We start from the raw sequence: 17,198 nt of genomic DNA, 5'->3' as shown, positions 1-17,198 counted from the left end.
AATCTCGTCAAACACTTATCCTTCACCAATTTAAATTGATGACAAGCTACGGATTTGGCATACTACATATTCTCGTAGAAAGGATTAAGATAGATATGGCGCCAACTTGAGAAGGTCTTCAACGAACCACCGATAAAATCGAAACAACGAATGAATTGATATGATAAGGAAGGAAAAGAAATCTTAACCGAACCACCGTATGAATTGGAAAAGAACGAAGTAAAAGATAAAGAAACACCGGGAAGAATTAGAAAAACGAATGAAGATACTTGACGGAATTTGATACATGAGAACGAAAAAGATCACGAGATGATGAGAGAAAACTTGAATGATGCACCGGTAAGATTTGGAGAATGATAGCTGAAAGCTGAGAATGAGTAATCTGAATTGATAGACTACAGATAATCAAACTGAGAAGACTCTTGAATTGCTCCGGATGGGTGAAAAGAATTCCCACAATCGAAAATAATTATGAGAGGGTGGCAACAAGCTAGAATCACGAATCTTGAAGAGAATGGAGCAAGATTGAGAGAAAAATCTTCTTCGGTCTTCAAATGCAGAGAATGACGATGAGGAACACCACCATGAATTGTTTAGATACTCCGGAATATTCAAAAATGAAGAGGTTGAGCCAAGGATGAAAAGAATTTAACTGATCTTGGAGAAAGGCATTTGACTGATGATAAATCATTCTTACGTCAAACTTTGAAAAGAATTTGATGGTAGCTCCAGGAAAATAGAAGAGTTAGGTAAGATCCTGAAAAAAGACCTGTGGGTTAGGGCCCACTCAAAAGAAACACCGTTGAACGATTACTTGAAAAGGAGAGATTGCACCGGTTGAATTAAATGGCTTGAATGAGATAACAATCTCGAAAAAAGGTTGAACGAATCTTGAATGGAAAGACGAGCCTTCTGAGATATTTTCAGCACTCCCGAACAAATGAATAGCGAGAAGTGAATTATTATGAGGTGCACCGGTATGAGAAGGTATTTGAAACACGGAAAAGAATATGATCAACACAGAAAACTTGAATTGAATCCACCGGAGAAGAAAAGGAATGAGGAATGACGAACTTGAAGCTCCGTTAGAATCTTCATGAGAATCACCGGATAAGAACATTGACGGAAAATAATGAAGAGAGACTTCCCATCAATAAAATGGATAGTTAAATAAGGAATCTGAGTCCTTGAAGAAAAAGGGTGGGAGGGTGGGAAAAAACAAAGACAATTTGGAATGGAAGAAATGAACACTTTTGAAAGAAAACTTAGAATTGAACTTGCAGATGTTGAAAAGATCGGATCCACTTGAAATAAAACACGCTAGTTGAAAAGGATTGACATGACAATCTCGATGATCATGAAGGATTAGTATTCCCAAAGAAATATGAGAACACCGCTTAGAAAGGATATGGGATCAACATTTGACTTCGAAGCAACTCGAATACCACAACTCAAAACAAAACAAAGGATTGGCTCGCAGAATAAGCCAGAAATACCCGCGTGATCCTAAAAAAATTGTGAAATTTGAGAAGAGAAGAGTCAAAACTCTACGTCAGGATGCCTCACCAGAGCAACGAAGGTACTGAGGAGTAAAAAGAATTCCTAACTCTCTGATATATATAATCCTAAATGACTCAAAACATTTTTCTAGACTCAACAACGCCAACGATTCGATCAAGCAGGGGGCTCCTAAGGTCGGGGAAGGCTCTGATTACCAACTTGTAACGCCCTCGATGCGGCTATATCTCCCACGTGTCGAAGAACGACTTAGAGGCATAACCGCATTGAAAGCAATGTCGCAAGTGAGGTAATCTTAACACAACCCATGTAATACATAAGGGAAAGGGATACATAGTTGGCTTACAATCACCACTTCACACAATACATAAAAAAAGCATTACAACATCCAAATACAATCAAGATCCGACTATGGAACCAAAATAAAAGAAGACTACGCCAAATGCTACACAGATCCCCGATCGACCCCAACTGGGCTCCACTACTGATCAACTGGAAACGGAACAACACTACAAACACGATCTTCATCAAGCTCCTCCTTGAGCTGGGTTGCATCACCTGCACGGTTCAACGGCACCTGCAAACTGGTTTTGGAAGTATCTATGAGTCACGGGGACTCAGCAATCTCACACCCTCACGATCAAGACTATTTAAGCTTATAGGAAGGGTAAAAGGTATGAGGTGGAGCTGCAGCAAGCGACTAGCATATATGGTGGCTAAACATACGCAAATGAGAGCGGGAAGAGAAGGCAAAGCACGTTCGAGAAATCTATGATCAAGAAGTGATCCTAGAACAACCTACGTCAAGCATTACTCCAACACCGTGTTCACTTCCCGGACTACACCGGAAAGAAACCATCACGGCAACACACGCGGTTGATGTATTTTACTTAAGGTCAAGTGTCAAGTTTTCTACAATCGGACATTAACAAATTCCCATCCGCCCATAACCGCGGGCACGACTTTTGAACGTTCAAATCCCTGCAGGGGAGTCCCAACTTAGCCCATCACAAGCTCTCACGGTCAACGAAGGATATTCCTTCTTCCAAGACAATCCGATCAGACTCGGCATCCAGGTTACAAGACATCCTCGACAATGGTAAAACAAGTCCAGCAACACCGCCCGAATGTGCCGACAAATCCCGATAGGAGCTGCACATATCTCGTTCTCAGGGCACGCTCAGATGAGCGCTCCATAAAACTAAAACCAAACCTCGAGTTTCCCCGAGGGGGCGCTGCACAGGGCTCTAGTTTGGACCAACACTCAGAGTAGCACTGGCCCAGGGGGGTTTAAATAAAGGTGACCCTCGGGCTCCGGAAACACAAGGGAAAAAGAGGCTAGGTGGCAAATGGTAAAACCAAGGTTGGGCATTGCTGGAGGAGTTTTATTCAAGGCGAACTATCAAGGGGTTCCCATTATAACCCAACCGCGTAAGGAACGCAAAATCCGGGAACATAACACCAATATGACGGAAACTAGGGCGGCAAGAGTGGAACAAAACACCAGGCATAAGGCCGAGCCTTCCACCCTTTACCAAGTATATAGGTGCATTAAGATAAACAAGATAATATTGTGATATCCCAATGTAGGATCGAAAGTTTGTCTAGAGGGGGGTGATTAGACTACTTGACCAAATAAAAACTTAACCTTTTCCCAATTTTAGTTCTTGGCAGATTTTAGCTATTTTAGGACAAGTCAAGCAATCATCACACAATTCAAGCAAGCATGCAAAGAGTATATTGGCAGCGGAAAGTAAAGCATGCAACTTGCAAGAATGTAAAGGGAAGGGTTTGGAGAATTCAAACGCAATTGGAGACACGGATGTTTTTCCCGTGGTTCGGATAGGTGGTGCTATCCTACATCCACGTTGATGGAGACTTCAACCCACAAAGGGTAACGGTTGCGAGAGTCCACGGAGGGCGCCACCCACAAAGCGTAACGGTTGCACGAGTCCACACAGGGCTCCACCCATGAAGGTTCCACGAAGAAGCAACCACCCACAAAGGGTCCACGAAGAAGCAACCTTGTCTATCCCACCATGGCCATCGCCCACACAGGACTTGCCTCACTAGCGGTAGATCTTCACGAAGTAGGCGATCTCCTTGCCCTTACAAACTCCTTGGTTCAACTCCACAATCTTGTCGGAGGCTCCCAAGTGACACCTAGCCAATCTGGGAGACACCACTCTCCAAGAAGTAACAAATGGTGTGTAGGTAATGAACTCCTTGCTCTTGTGCTTCAAATGATAGTCTCTCCAACACTCAACTCTCTCTCATAGGATTTGGATTTGGTGGAAAGAAGATTTGAGTGGAAAGCAACTTGGGAAGGCTAGAGATCAAGATTCATATGGTAGGAATGGAATATCTTGGTCTCAACACATGAGTAGGTGATTCTCTCTTAGAACATATGAGTTGGAATGGTGTATGTGTTCTGATGGCTCTCTCTTTGAATGAAGAGGAGGTGGAGGGGTATATATAGCCTCCACACAAAATCCAACCGTTACACACAGTTTTCCAATCTCGGTGGGACCGAATCAACAAACTCGGTCGGACCGAAAATGTAAACCTAGTGACCGTTAGAGATTTTCGGTGGGACTGACATGCAACTCGGTAGGACCGACATGGTTAGGTTTTGGGCATAACGTAATCTCGGTGAGACCGATTACACAAACTCGGTGAGACCGAATTTGGTAATTAGCTAACCAGAGAGTTGGTCAGGCAAACTCGGTGGGACCGATTTGCTCTTTCGGTGAGACCGAAAAGTTACAAAGGGGAAACACTGAATTTACATTGCAATCTCGGTGGGACCGATTCGCTCTTTCGGTGAGACCGAAAAGTTACGAAAGGGAAACAGAGAGTTTGCAATCCCATCTCGGTGAGACCGAGATCCCTATCGGTAGAACCGAATTGCTAGGGTTTGGCAGTGGCTTATGACAAGTGAAACTCGATGGCGCCGGATAGGAAGAATCGGTAGGACCGAGTTTGGCTTAGGGTTTAGGTCATATGTGGATATGGGAAAGTAGTTGAGGGTTTTGGAGCATATCACTAAGCACATGAAGCAAGAGGCTCATTAAGCAACACCTCATCCCTCCTTGATAGTATTGGCTTTTCCTAAAGACTCAATGTGATCTTGGATCACTAAAATATAAAATGAAGAGTCTTGAGCTTTTGAGCTTGAGCCAATCCTTTGTCCTTAGCATTTTGAGGGTTCCACTTTCACATCCATGCCATGCCAATCATTGAGCTTTCCTGAAATAATCATCTTGGAATAGCATTAGCTCAATGAGCTATATGTTGTTATGAATTACCAAAACCACCTAGGGATAGTTGCACTTTCAATCTCCCCCTTTTTGGTAATTGATGACAACATATAGATCAAAGCTTCGACAAATGATAATAAGCATGAAATATATCGTCGCTTTGAGAAGTATGTGATAAGTAGAGCTCCCCCTAAGTTTGTGCATATTTAAAATTTGCTTTGGACTGCAAGTGCACAAGGAATTAGAGTCATGGGTTACTCTTCCATGTCACATACATCTTGGTGGAGCGCTTAAAATGATAAGAATGAAATACATGCACTCATCACCAAGAATAGTGAATGATCACATAAGATAGATAAGATAATAGCATTAAGCAAGCATTAAGTGTAGCTTATGATCAAACACATGATCATCAATGTCTCACAAGCAATGACATAGTATCTCAAGCACTCAAAATCATACAAGTTTGAAAAACCACCAAATAAAGCAAGAGAGAAAAGCAACACACTCTCTCTCTCTCTTGAAGCCTATGATCTATACATTTTTCTCCCCCTTTGGCAACAAGTTACCAAAAAGTTCCTAGAAAATGCATAGTGCTAGATCGACACTCAAGCTTGATCTTCAGGTGGTGGTGGAGTCCGGATCACTCCAAGGACGAAGGCTTCTGTAGACGCTGAAGTAGACGCTGGAGTTGGAGCTGAAGTAGATGCTGGAGCTGGTGGAACTGAGGCTGTAGCTGGTGCTGAAGTGGTGGCTCTGGTGTCAGCAACTGGCACGGCAGACGACCTCGGACCTCGTGGCACTCTGGCAAAGGCATGAGTGGTAGTCCTGCCTCTCCTCTCCTGCATGTCATCCTGGAGCTGCTCCACTGCAGTCTGAATCTCTGCCACCTTGACATCCAGGTCATAGAACTTTTGTTCCATGATTCTCTCTAGGCTTTCCTGGTTTTGAGTTAGGGTGGCTAGTCATTTCTCAATCCGCAGGGTGGATGCAATAAGGTAACCAAGCTGCTCTTGTTTGGTCTTCAAGAAATACTCAGATGCCTCCTCTTGAGTTGGCATCTTGGCAGCTTTCTCCTTCCTTGCCTTCTCCTTCTTGGCTTGTGCTTGGGCAGATGATGGTTCATTCTCAGTCATGACTACTTGATTGTCCTCAAAATCTGGACGGATGGGCAAGTGTTCCTTGTCCAACAAGTATATGCCCATGCCCATCTTGGAGTTAATGAGCTCCTGAATTTATGGGGCATAACCACAACTCCTCTTCTGATCTGTTGCGGTCCTCTTGATAGTCTCTACTATGAGGCTCATGACCTTGAATTTCTGTGGCACATCAAATACATGTAGCAAGTTGATTGCATGGCCTCTGATCATCTTGTGATCACCTGACTTGGGCAAGAGAGTGTGCCTCAATATCCAATTGATTGTTGGCAGCCCTGACAGAAGATAATGCACAGATCCAAACTTGAAAGTATCAAGAGCTTCATTGGGAATCTCCTTGTACATGTTGGACATTGAGTTATGATCCATCTTCTTCTTGGCATAGATATCCAAGTCATCCTCATGCTCCTCTCGGGCATTGATGAGCTGTGCCCACTCAGCAACAGTAGATTGGTACATCGTACCCTCTGACATCCATGTGATCTTTCCATCTGGGTAGAAGTGTGCTGTGGAGTAGAATTGCATGATAAGCTCCTCGTTCCACTTTGTGAGCTTCTGCCCAACAAAGTCTGCAACTCCACACGCACTAAAGCTGTCATACACTCCAGGGTAGTGTTCCTCATTTTCCTTCATGTAGGTCCAGTCGACCCATCTCATGTCACAAACTATTGGCTTCTTGTCAAGCAAAACTGTCTCATAGAAGTCCTACTGTTCCTTGGTGTGAAATCTGTAATCCACAACAGTCCTTCTCCTTGAAGCATACGGATCTGCTTCTCTCCATTTCCTTAGCCCCGAGTCTCTCCTGAGCTTCATGTCTTCAGCCACAGGATGAGCATCGTTGTGGTCTGGGATCTTGGGCTTGAGTTTTCTCAGAACATTCTCTTCCTCTTCTTCAGCAGCTTCAGGCACTGGGGCCTTGTTCTTTTCAGCAGCAGGTATGCTCCTTGTATTTCTCTTTGGTGCTGTCTTGACCTTTGATGCAGCCTTGGGCTTAGATGCAGTAGCCCCTGATTTGATAGCATCACCCATTAGCTTGGGTGCCTTAGGTGCTGGTGCAGCAACCTCTTCTTCCTCTTCCTCTTCCATAATGGAAGCCTTTCCAAGCACTCTGGCTACGGTCTTCTTGACCCTTTCCTTCCTCTTCTTGCCTTCAGCAACAACTGGCTCTTTGGGTGCAGGCTTTTCAGTTGAAGCTCTAGCCTTTGACATAGGCTGCCTGCCTGCTGGCCTTTTGATCTTCAGTCCTGGCTTTGTGCCTTGAGCTGGCTCAACTCTCTTTGATGTGGCCTCTTCCTCTGCCACATAATCTTCATCTTCAGAATCAGAAGTTCTCTTCTTCCTTTGTCTAGTGGCAGCTTTTGGCAGATTGCTTGGGGTACTTCTGCTGCCATCATCTGAAGAGCTGGAGGGACTAGTGCCCTCACTCATCACCACTTGCTGTTCTGACACATTCTGGCTGTCACTCTGATCTGACATGTTGAACAAGCTGACTGCTGACCCTGTGAACAGTTTATAGATGAGGTAGAATAGATGAGCATCACAAAATGCAGAGATTTTTGCACAAGAATGATCCAAAAACTTAGTTTTAGTTTCCCACTGAAATCATCTCGGATCTACCGATTTTTAAACTCGGTGATACCGAAGCAGTTTTGGCACCTAAACTAGTGAACTCGGTCAGACCGAGTCACAGTTCGGTGGCACCGAGACTGCTAGGGTTTCACAGAGTTCCAAAATCGGTCACACCGATAAGTAATTCTCGGTCAGACCGAGTCTCACTTGTGCAATGGCATAAGCCAAATCGGTGGGACCGAGTTTTTCAACTCGGTGGGTCCGAGATGGTTTCGGCGGAAACCTAACCCTAAAATTTTCGAATCAAACCTAATCTACGAGCGCATTGACTGGATAGGAGTGTTTCAATCGTGGCAAGAATCATGATGATCACAATGTGCTAAGAATCGGATTGGAGAATAGCACAAAGATCGAGTCCATACCCTAGTTCGGCGGAGACTCGCTACGGCGGCAACGGCGGGGTAGAATTCCCGTTGACGGCGACGGAGACCAGCGACTGGAGGCGGCTGGCGGCGAGGAGACGATCCGGAGACCACGTTGGCAGAGCAGGCTATCGCGCGGGCGAAGGGGTTCGGAGAAATTTCCAAAATTTTGCCCGTGACTATATATAGCCCGACCCTGTCGGTGTGACCGAGTGGAACAACTCGGTGGCACCGAGATTCATAACTGCAGGCAGTTACTGAAACTCGGTGTGACCGAAAGGTTCAAATCGGTTGCACCGAGATCGAAAACCTAGATCAACTTAATGATCTCGGTAGGACCGAAAGTGGGGTATCGGTCAGACCGAGAATCATAAAGAGGTTTTGGAAGTTTAAGTCTATGACGAATCGGGGACTCCGAGCGCTCCTCACACAGAGTGGTTCGAATCTGACTTGATCAAATTTTGTGATGCAGCATGAATAGAGTTTGAGACGAGAAAAGCATAGATAGCTAGAGGAGGTTCTTAGGCATTCTTGTCCATCCACTTGGCAAAAGAAAATAAAACCAAACAATCAAAACAACAAGTGGATGTCCTCGAATGAGTAAAATATGCAACCAGCATGCTCACACAATAAGATGGCAAATGAAATATGTGACAAGGCATGCACAACCAATTCTAGCAACTATCAAGCAATTTGCGATGACTAGGTCATCTATATATGAGTATATTGACTTAGGAGTCAAGTGAGAACACTTGATCATAGGTCATACTCATCGTTTAAGCTCAAGTGGGGTTACCACTTTTACATAAAGCATTGTTGTGTTCACATCTTTAGAGTTGCTTTAGCTCAAGTCTTAGAGTAAAGCTCCCCCTAGATGTGATACCCCCCTAAGAGGGATGAACTAACCTTGGGTTTTGTCGATGATGACTTCATGTAGATGTTGAAGATGTGGATGCTCAATGTTGATGTAGATCACTTGGAGCTATCCATTTGAGTGAATTGCACTTTCAATACCTACATGGGTTAGTCCCACAAGGAACAAACAAGGATATCCATAGACATAGAGTGATGCACACACAAGATGATGTCCATGAAAACTTTTAGGTTACCTTGTCCCTTGTCTTACCAACAAGAGGGTTTGTGACTCCTTGAACTAGTGCAGGATGTGGAAGTTGATTGCACTTGTTCTTGCCAAAATGATAAGAGTGAAGTATGTTGGCGGAGTCACCCTCAAGAACTCTCTAGTTCTTCTTCTTTTGGATCCACATCATCTTGATGGGAATCCTTGGAGTTGTAGTCGTACTTGATGAAGTGGAACTTGAAGTAGTCTTGGGAATCCACTTGACTAAGGTCTTAGGAGCTTCTTCAAATGCGTCAATTTCCTCTTGAAGCTTGTCCTTGCCTTTTTGCTTGTAGTCTTGTGGTGGAAGATCATCTTGAGCTTGTGTCCCCTTGAAAGAAGTATCATACTTCTCTTGTTGAGGAACAAACTTTGTCTTGGGGTATTGATCTTCTTCCCACTCAACTCCATTGGCATTGAACTTTCGTTCAAAACCAACACCTTGATTCTTCCGGTGCATTCCTTGCTTGCGCACAATTTCCTCGAATTGCTTGCTCCCGGCAAGGCTTTTGTACACTCCTTTCTCTATAATTCCCTTCAATAAGCTATTTTCTTGCTCAAGTGTAACTTGGCTAAGAGAATCATTAGTGGAATCAAGAGAACTACTAGAAGCAACAATATTGGATTTAGCATGATCATTGTTACTGCTAGAGGAAGAATCTTTCTTGTTCTTGTTACTAGACTTGACTTGAGGCATGTAAGTGGATAAGAGTAAACGCTTGGCAATGTAAGAAGAACTTTTCTTGCGGAGATCATCATTGATTGCTTTTAAGAACTCATGCTCTTGCTCAAGATTGAGCTTTTCAAAGCGTAATTTCTCATGAGCTCTTAAAAGTTCTCGATGATCTTCGAAGATAGTTTCATGAGCTAACTTAAGAGTGTTTAGTTCTTTAGTTAGAGCCTCAATCTTTTCCTTATCATTGTCATTCGTTTTATCTTGATTAGCATGATTAATTGACATTTCATCATAGTATTCATCACTAGAGTTGTCAACAAGCAAATCATCACCTAACAAGTCATCTTCATCACTATTGAAATCAACATACTCGGGGTGTGTTACCTTAGGACCTTTGGCCATGAAGCATCTTCCAATTCCTTCATTTGGTGAGTCAAATATGTCGTAGGAGTTGGTTGACACAAGTGCTAGACCGGCAACACCTTCATCTTGAGTATCTTCGGAGTCGGAGTGATAACTTCTCTCGGAGTGGCTGTCGGAGTCGGAGCCGGATACCCATTCACCAACATGAGCTTGATGTCTTCGTCTTGTGTAGCTCCTTGATGATTTTTCCTTCCTTTCCGAATCCTTGCTTCTCCGTGAGTATCTTCGTTCATAACGATCATCTCTACTCCTTCTCTCTCTTGGTGGTGATTCTTTGCTTCTTCTTTTTGGAGAATCTTCTCTTCTCTTGTAGGGAGCCGTACACTCATTGGAATAGTGTCCGGGTCTTCCACAACTGTAGCAGTTTCGCTCTCGACTAGAAGATCTTTTGTCATTGTAGGACCTTGACTTGAAGCTTCTATCTTTGCTTCTACTCTTGTAGAACTTGTTGAAGTTCTTCACCATTAAGCTCAATTCTTCATTGAAGTCTTGTTTCTCACTTGATGATGTAGGGGCTTCACATGAGGCTTTATAGGCACCACTTGATTTGTTGTGAAGTTCCTCTTTATCCTTAAGTGACATCTCATGAGCAACAATTCTTCCAATCACCTCCGTTGGCTTGAGATCTTTGTAATTGGGCATCATTTGGATCAATGTGCACACGGTATCATATTTTCCATCCAAGGCTCTTAGAATCTTCTTGATGATGAATCTATCGGTCATCTCTTCACTTCCTAAGCCGGCAATCTCATTTGTGATGAGAGCAAGCCTAGAGTACATTTCAGCGACACCTTCACCATCCTTCATCTTGAACTTGTCAAGTTGACTTTGAAGCACATCCAACTTGGATTCCTTGACGGAGTCGGTACCTTCGTGCATATCAATCAAAGTGTCCCAAATTTCCTTCGCATTCTCAAGACGGCTGATTTTGTTGAATTCTTCGGGGCACAATCCGTTGAAGAGAATATCACAAGCTTGAGCATTGTATTGCAACATCTTCAACTCATCCGCGGTAGCTTCACGGTTTGGTTCTTTCCCATCAAAGAAGTCACCTTGCAAACCAACACACACAATAGCCCAAACGGCGGGGTTATGTCCAAGAATATGCATTTTCATTTTATGCTTCCAACTAGCAAAATTAGTACCATCAAAGTAGGGACCTCTACGGTGATAATTTCCCTCGCTAGACGCCATACTCTCCTAGGTTGTGAAACCAAGGCTATGACCACCAAAAGCTATGGAGATCAAAGCAAATGGAGACCAAAGCTCTGATACCACTTGTAGGATCGAAAGTATGTCTAGAGGGGGGGTGATTAGACTACTTGACCAAATAAAAACTTAACCTTTTCCCAATTTTAGTTCTTGGCAGATTTTAGCTATTTTAGGACAAGTCAAGCAATCATCACACAATTCAAGCAAGCATGCAAAGAGTATATTGGCAGCGGAAAGTAAAGCATGCAACTTGCAAGAATGTAAAGGGAAGGGTTTGGAGAATTCAAACGCAATTGGAGACACGGATGTTTTTCCCGTGGTTCGGATAGGTGGTGCTATCCTACATCCACGTTGATGGAGACTTCAACCCACAAAGGGTAACGGTTGCGAGAGTCCACGGAGGGCTCCACCCACAAAGGGTAACGGTTGCGCGAGTCCACACAGGGCTCCACCCACGAAGGGTCCACGAAGAAGCAACCACCCACAAAGGGTCCACGAAGAAGCAACCTTGTCTATCCCACCATGGCCATCGCCCACACAGGACTTGCCTCACTAGCGGTAGATCTTCACGAAGTAGGCGATCTCCTTGCCCTTACAAACTCCTTGGTTCAACTCCACAATCTTGTCGGAGGCTCCCAAGTGACACCTAGCCAATCTAGGAGACACCACTCTCCAAGAAGTAACAAATGGTGTGTAGGTAATGAACTCCTTGCTCTTGTGCTTCAAATGATAGTCTCCCCAACACTCAACTCTCTCTCATAGGATTTGGATTTGGTGGAAAGAAGATTTGAGTGGAAAGCAACTTGGAAGGCTAGAGATCAAGATTCATATGGTAGGAATGGAATATCTTGGTCTCAACACATGAGTAGGTGGTTCTCTCTCAGAACATATGAGTTGGAATGGTGTATGTGTTCTGATGGCTCTCTCTTCGAATGAAGAGGAGGTGGAGGGGTATATATAGCCTCCACACAAAATCCAACCGTTACACACAGTTTTCCAATCTCGGTGGGACCGAATCAACAAACTCGGTCGGACCGAAAATGTAAACCTAGTGACCGTTAGAGATTTTCGGTGGGACTGACATGCAACTCGGTAGGACCGATATGGTTAGGGTTTGGGCATAACGTAATCTCGGTGAGACCGATTACACAAACTCGGTGAGACCGAATTTGGTAATTAGCTAACCAGAGAGTTGGTCAGGCAAACTCGGTGGGACCGATTTGCTCTTTCGGTGAGACCGAAAAGTTACAAAGGGGAAACACTGAATTTACATTGCAATCTCGGTGGGACCGATTCGCTCTTTCGGTGAGACCGAAAAGTTACGAAAGGGAAACAGAGAGTTTGCAATCCCATCTCGGTGAGACCGAGATCCCTATCGGTAGAACCGAATTGCTAGGGTTTGGCAGTGGCTTATGACAAGTGAAACTCGGTGGCGCCGGATAGGAAGAATCGGTAGGACCGAGTTTGGCTTAGGGTTTAGGTCATATGTGGATATGGGAAAGTAGTTGAGGGTTTTGGAGCATATCACTAAGCACATGAAGCAAGAGGCTCATTAAGCAACACCTCATCCCTCCTTGATAGTATTGGCTTTTCCTAAAGACTCAATGTGATCTTGGATCACTAAAATATAAAATGAAGAGTCTTGAGCTTTTGAGATTGAGCCAATCCTTTGTCCTTAGCATCTTGAGGGTTCCACTTTCACATCCATGCCATGCCAATCATTGAGCTTTCCTGAAATAATCATCTTGGAATAGCATTAGCTCAATGAGCTATATGTTGTTATGAATTACCAAAACCACCTAGGGATAGTTGCACTTTCACCCAACAAATAAACATGTTCCAACAAGGAACAACATCTCCATGTTCCAACAAGGAACAAACTTCATCTTCACCTGCAACTAACAACGCTATAAGAGGGGCTGAGCAAAGCGGTAACATAGCTAAACAACGGTTTGCTAGGACAAGGTGGGTTAGAGGCTTGGCTTAACAATATGGGAGGCATGATAAATAAGTGGTAGGTATCGTAGCATAGGCATAGCAAAAGAGCGAGCAATCTAGCAAGCAAAGACAGAAGTGATTTCGAGGGTATGGTCATCTTGCCTGAGATCCCGCAAGGGAGAAGAACGGGTCCATGAAGAAGACAGGTCCTCACAAACGCGACGTTATCGGAACCAACCCGAAGAAGCAACACCAGAAAGAAGCACACAACATAGTAAACAACCAACACATGAACCTGGCATGATATGTGGGATGCGGTATGTGATGCATATGCAAGACTTGGAAAGGAATGATTGAACCTGGCCTCAACTTGGAAATCCAAGAGTGCCACTGGAAAGAGGAGATGATTTCGGTCGAAATCGATATAAAGATCACCGGAATCGGATGCACGGTTTGGAAATGGCAAGCAAAACAAATATGGCACCGGTTTGTGATAATCAGCAAGTGACCAACTAAATGCATCAATATAAATATGCTACAGCACTCAAACATCGCAACAAAATACATGGCAGGGATTCACTCATGATGCTTGAAAAAATATGAACACTGAGCTACGGCTAATTCACTCAATAACAGGTTCAAACAAACATGGCAAAAGTGCAAAAGATAACAGGTTTCAGACTTGGTGAAATTAACAGCATGTCAGGAATTTAACATCAGTAAGCAATGTTTAGAGCATGATAACTACATGCTACATGAACATATCATGGCAAAGCAAGGCATGGCATGAAGCTACTCAAAGCATATAACAAAACTCCCTTACTGACCATGAGCCAAAAGAGATCAGAAAATACAATTGCAAGCATGTGAACATAGGAAAAATATAAACAGATTCAGACTTAGTGAAAAACTGGAGCATGCAAAACAGATTAACAAGTAGGCATGTTTACGAGCTCGATTCACTCACTACGAGGCATGGCATGATAATCTAAGCATACACCCATCAAGAAGACATGGCATAGAAGCTAGACATGGCAATAACAACAACGTATCATGCACGGATCAACAACAACAAGCTCGACAAAATTGCTAAACATGTTAACAATCTGCCAGGGACATTTTATAGCAAAAGTAGAGCTCGATTGACTCAAGCTAGGGTGCTCCATAATTGCAAACAAAGACATGGATGGATAGAGCTCAACAATATCTACAAAACATCCTTACTGATAATCCTCAAAAGAGGCACGGATCACTAGGAAACAACATGAATATATGGCATAAAAACAATAACAGGACAAGGACTTTGTGAAATTCTAAGTCCCTGAAATCAGTATCATTGAGTAAGCTACTTTGCATGCTTGTGCTAGTCACCACAAAGATCACAAAAATACATGGCATACACCCCTGTAAAGATGGCATGGCATTCTACAAAACACATGTAGAGCTCAGGATCATAGCATGCACACATTAATCATGGCAAAAATGACAAAAGGCCATTTGCTGAAACAGATCTGGCATAATCATCACATAGCCCTCTTCCAACAGCATTTCGGGCATCAAGATGAGCTCAAATGAAAATGATGCAATGATATGAAATTATGTACTCGTCGAGACGAACATTTTGATATGCCACACGCACGAATCGGAGCTACGGATGCAGAGGTATGGCATACGGAAAATGCTAAAAAGTTAGGGTTTCGGGGAGAAGTCAACCCTCGTCCAGATCCAGATCCGATTGCACGCGAACCGAGGAGATCACCGGAGTGCACTGTAGCCGCCGGAGGGAAGCGGCGCGTCGCCGGAGTGGAAAAGGAGCTCGCCGGGGTCGTCGTGGGTCGCCGGAGGAGGGGCGCCGCGGTGGTGGCCGGCGGTGGCGCGGTCGGAGACGGCGGCGGCTTGTCCGGCCGGAGGCTCGCCGGCGCGGCGAAGCAGGCCGGCGTCGAGGAGGGAGTTCGTCGCTGGCTCGGAGACGCGGCGGCCGATTCGGGTAGCCCGTCGGCGCACGGGAGGAGAAGGCGCGGGAAGGCGGCGGCCCGGTCGGGCGCCGGGAAGGGTCGGCGCTGGGCCTGCGGGCCCGCGTCGATGGGAGGCGGCGGCAGCCACGTGGCGACTCCTCAGTGGTCGCGGGCGGCGGCGGCGGCTTGTACGACCGGATCGGACATGTCCGGCGCGGCGCGAGGAGTTTCTAGGGTTAGGGGGGAGAGGAGACCCGGGATTTTTGGGAGATGATCTATTTATAGAGTTAGAGGGAGTTAAGAAGCTCCAAATGAGGTGCGGTTTGCAGCCACACGATCGTGATCGAACGCTCTAGATGATGGAGGAGGTTTAGGTGGGTTTTGTGCCAGTTTGGAGAGGTGTTGGGCTGCAACACACACGAGGCCTTTTTGGTCCCTCGGTTAACCGTTGGAGTATCGACCGAAGTCCAAATGGTACGAAACTTGACAGGCGGTCTACCGATAGTAAACCAAGGCCGCATGACAAGTCTCGGTCCAATCCGAAAACGTTTAACACCCGCACACGAAAAGAGGTAGAAAGGGACACCGGATGACATAGAAGCGCCGGAATGCAAAACGGAGAACGGGGAAAATGCTCGGATGCATGAGACGAACATGTATGCAAATGAAATGCACGTGATGACATGATATGAGATGCATGACACGCAAGCAATGACAAGGAAACAACAACGAATAACTGGAGGACACCTGGCACATCGGTCTCGGGGCACTACAAACAGGCTCTCATCTATCTGGATGTGATCAAGAACAAGCAGAATACCTTCGTGGATGTCAAGTGGATAGACATGAATCACATGAGGAAGGACAAGTTTCGTGACTATTTTGGAGAGGCTCTGGACTTGGTGGAGCAGTTTGCTATTGAGCCTGTGATCTCCTTTCACCTCGACTATGACCCTGAGCTTGTTTGTCAGTTCTTTGCCTCAGTTTATTTTCATGCCGGGGATGAGAGGAGGATGACCTGGATGACCAACGGCCGCCAGTTGTCTGCTACATGGAAGGAGTTCATGGATCTACTTCGCATCCCTGATGACGGGCTTTCCACACCTGTTGGTGTTCGGCCCCACGCCAACTCTGAGTCTGCTAACAAGAACCTGCTTCAGCCCTTCCTTGTTGAGAAGGTGATCCCCAATGGCAAGTCGACTTGGGTGCTGAACTCCTTTATGGATATCATGCATCGCATCTTCCGCAACACTCTGTTTCCACGCATTGGCGACAAGGACAAGGTTCATGCTTATCTTGTGGACATGTTGCTCATGTGTGCAGAGGCACGTTCATCTCAGACTCAGCCACTTGATGTCTCACACATCATGTGGTGTGAGCTTCGGTTTGCGGTGTTCACTCGCAAGGTACCTATCTATGGACCGTACCTGTTTCTGTTGCTCTCCACAACTTGGGAGAAGATGTACCCTGGTGATGAGTTCCTTGCTCCAGACTGGGTTCGGCATGAGTCCATCAACCTCCGCGTCAAGCCCAACTGGGCCAACACTACCACCCGTGCTGAGGCTTCTGCTGCCAGGAGGGCTGTTGGTGAGGAGGAGGCTGGTGCAGAGCATGTTGCTGAGGATCGTGCTGCAAGGTCTACCACTCCTTCCTCTGAGCCGTCGTGGGCCAAGAAGTTAAAGGACAAGATGAAGACTCTCTTCTGCATGCAGGCAAAGGGACAGTACAGGACTCACGTGGCTGACAAGGAGAGTCGCCGCCGTGACAAGAAGGTTATGAGGCTCTTTGGAGAGGATGTGTCTGGCGGTTCTGAGGATGTCATCACGCCAGAGGCTGCCTGAATGACGAAGTAGGGGTACAAGTGGACCAGTTCAGAGGAAGACATCGAGGAGCCCGTCCCCGCCGCTGAGTCTGACGAGGAGCACGAGAAGCAGTGGGATGACTTCTC

The sequence above is a fragment of the Triticum aestivum genome, chromosome 5A (genome assembly GCF_018294505.1).
Source record: "Triticum aestivum cultivar Chinese Spring chromosome 5A, IWGSC CS RefSeq v2.1, whole genome shotgun sequence".
Classification (NCBI taxonomy): domain Eukaryota; kingdom Viridiplantae; phylum Streptophyta; class Magnoliopsida; order Poales; family Poaceae; genus Triticum; species Triticum aestivum.
Note: the sequence above shows the minus strand (reverse complement) of the source record.